Below are 3,825 nucleotides of genomic sequence, written 5' to 3'. Positions count from 1 at the left end.
GGGTTTCGCCACAGGCAGAGGTTTCTACACGCCCAGCATACACTAAAACTGCAATTTCATGTTCCTTGGTCTTGCGGAATGCGTTATAAAGATCTGAATCATTTTTAAATTAAATTTTCTACCTAGAAAATAGTACTTTTGTAATATATATTTGTCGGTATAATGTTATACAGCCGGTTTAATTACTGAGGTACCTATGTTCAATAGATTTTGGGTCATATTTTAATAATAAACCACTATTTAGCGAGCCAAGAGTATTTATTTATTTATATAACCTTATAATACTATTCACAAAAATAATATCACACAATTCACGACTCTCATACAATTATTTTAAATAATCAACGTTTTAAGTACAGCGGTTCTAAAATGGTCACATTTAGCAATTCCTCTCAATCAATTCAGCAAATGAATTGTCAAAACTGTCAAACTGACAAATGTCAAATCAACTACAAAAATACAGAAATGAATTGCAAGCAGAGTTACATTTTGCGATTTTAGAAAAATGAATCATATTATGATTCATATCATGATTCTTCAAAGCGATCATTTTAGCCTTTTTGCTAGCTGTCTTGCTCTACATAAACGCGTTTCAATATGATAAATATGTAAGTACTTACAAAAAAAGCACTGCTATTTTTGTACTTACTTACATATTATTCTTTTTTTTTTCACAACACATGTTTTGGTTCTTTTAGAATATTTTATTTTTTATTTCTAAGTTCTATTTTTTGTTATTCTTATGTGTATTTTATAATGGTGGTGTTTTTGTTACGATAAATTGAATAAATTATTCTTATTCTTAATACTAGTGATGACAACCAATAACGATTAAGCGGTCATTTGCAAGTTACGTCACTTTATAGTTTGTGCGTTCTAAGATGATATGGGTGACAGTTTTCATGTTCCTTGCTACGGGTTTTTTTTACAAGAAAACAAAAAAAATCAAAATGTAATAAATTATATTCCATCTACAAAAACAAATGTTTCCTATAATTGTAAATAAATAAAAATGAAAGGATGCTAAATGCTAACTTATTAATAAAAATTATAAATATTAACTGTGACATAGGAGTATAAAATTATTGTTACGAAAACATTTGAAAAATGTCATATTATGCATGAAACGGAACTTATGTCAACAGAGATTGACTCTGTTGAATCGAAATCAAATCGATATAAAAGGGCGGCCATCTTAAATCGCCGGCACCACTGAAATATCAGTACGAAATCGATAATTTCGATTGCAATAATTCCTTCACGAAGTGATTCGATATTTTTAAATTATCGTTTAATTTTTGTTAGGTAACTTCCCTACTATTGTCAATTACAATGTGTCACGCATATCATCATAAAACGCACAAACTATAGTTATGCCCAGTATTCTGATATATTATGATCATTATTTCCTTATCTAAAATTAAAGTAAAAGTCACATCAAAATAGCAATTAAAACATTTTAAAATCGATTCATCATAAAACATGCGATTTAAGTATATTAATTAATACTTAGTCAATAATAATAATAATAATCAGGTTAAATATCTTAATTAAGTGTTAGTTAAGTTAAACGTGGGAGAGCCATGCTTCGGCACGAATGGGCTGGCTTGACCGGAGAAATACCACGTTCTCACAGAAAACCGGCGTGAAACAGCGCTTGCGCTGTGTTTCGCCGAGTAAGTGAGTTTACCGGAGGCCCAATCCCCTACCCTATTCCCTTCCCTACCCTCCCCTATTACCCTATTCCCTCTTAAAAGGCCGGCAACGCACTGGCAGCTCTTCTGATGCTGCGAGTGTCCATGGGTGACGGAAGTTGCTTTCCATCAGGTGACCCGTTTGCTCGTTTGCCCCCTTATTTCATAAAAAAAATTAGTATAATGCAGCAACAATGTAAACTATCCAGCTAAAATGTCATAATAATTGATTGGTATAAAAAATAAAAAATAACACAAAAATTCATGTACAAAATTAATAACAATTAAAATAGAATTAATTACATTGTCACATCAATTAAAAATACAAAAAAAAATCAATATCAATGTCTACAGAACAACAAAAATATTAAATTATGTTACTAGAATAAATATTGTATATGTTACCGTTAGAATGCAGAATACGTTAAACTGCACATTACCTAGGTAATCTGCAGATACCCTGATACCATCATTCCATTTTTTCTATCGAGTGAAGTTCATGATATTGTGTAATGGAATATGAATTCACACATATCACATTCATGGAATATGAGTTAACACATTTAACTGTTAGATCCTCACTTAGCTTAGCTCCCCATTTCTATTATTGCACATGCGCATGAAAATGAAACGAATATGTCTAGTCTAAACAGCTGTATCGCCATTACTTTTCGAAGAATAGTTTTCATCAATTTCAATTTGAAATATTTCCAAATTCAATTAACCAAAAGAAAAAAACATAAACCAACTTACAAAAAGAAATGAAATCCAACTAAAAATATTGTCATGTAAAAACTAAAAATGTTGCCAAATCGAGACGATATAGTTCGTGGTGTCAAAAAGTAGTGAGATCTCATGTAGAGCCAAGTTTCTATTAAGTATTTTGCCGCGACTTATGTGTAAAATGGTTTTTAGATTTAGGGCTGAGTAGGTATGTAAGGTTAGGAACTTGGCTCTATATCATGATCTCGCTACTTTTTGACACCACGAACTATATCATGGTTTCGTCTTGAATTTTTTTTTACATGAAAATGTTTTTGGTGGGATAATAATTATTATTCTAGGACATAAAACACTGCGTGGGGCTCAACTCTGGTACTAATAGATACCCATCGGAAACCGCTTGTTGTGGTAAATTGACGTTTTGTACCCATTCAGAAAGCCAAAATGAAATAAATCTTGCACTATGCTTTTCTGAGAGCATCTGATAGATTGGAATGGAGGTCTTATCAAAATTAATAATGATTTGATATAGAAATACGTGGCCAGTTTTTTTATCGCGAGATTCTACTAATTTTTTAACAAAACCACCAGTTGCATCAATACATATTGCTGAATGTTGTTTATGAATACGAAGATATTCAGCATAAGTGTGATATTGTGTTGGAGTTGCATAAAAAACGAAAAACGGCGTATCACCAATCCATGAGATGGAATTCGTGTACTGTGGATCTTGATTCATCTTGCGTATCGCTAAGATCATATCTCTCCGATCATCAGGATTAATTCCAAGATTTTTGTCGTTAGCTTCTTTTTTAACTTGGTAAAGAGTGCTTGAGTTATATAAAAGAGGTGATCCCGTGTCTCCAGGTTTTAAAATATTTTTAGCTTCTTCTTTCCTCCAACCCAAAACGCCAGTACGTAGTAACTTTTGCTGAACTTCTTTCCGTTTTTGACCATTAAGAGGACGTTTCACATCAGCATGTTTAGAAAAACGTGTATCTCGACACTTCATAGTAATAATAACAGGTCCTTCATTTGAAGGCGGATCTTTTATAATTCCAATAACAGTATTGTGGCAAGTGCGTTCCTTGCATTTTCCATTCATGACGGCATAATTAATACCGTTTTCATTAATTTTACCTCGTTTAAATACAAAAGCGCACTTAAGACGATATTGTTCCCAAAAAGCCAGTGAAACAATATTTGTCCATACAGCGGGTTCAAAACCGTGGTATTTGCGACCTTTATAAATAAGTGGTTCATCACGTTTCATCAAATTCCACTGCTGTCGTGTGATTGTAACATGAAAATCTTCACGCTCATCGCTATCGTCGTCACCGTTTTTAGTAGATCGAGATTTGTCATAATTTTCATTATTATCATAACTGTCATCACCATTTAAATCGCT

Source organism: Aricia agestis, chromosome 18, assembly GCF_905147365.1.
Source record: "Aricia agestis chromosome 18, ilAriAges1.1, whole genome shotgun sequence".
Classification (NCBI taxonomy): Eukaryota; Metazoa; Arthropoda; class Insecta; order Lepidoptera; family Lycaenidae; genus Aricia; species Aricia agestis.
This window is presented reverse-complemented; position numbering follows the sequence as displayed.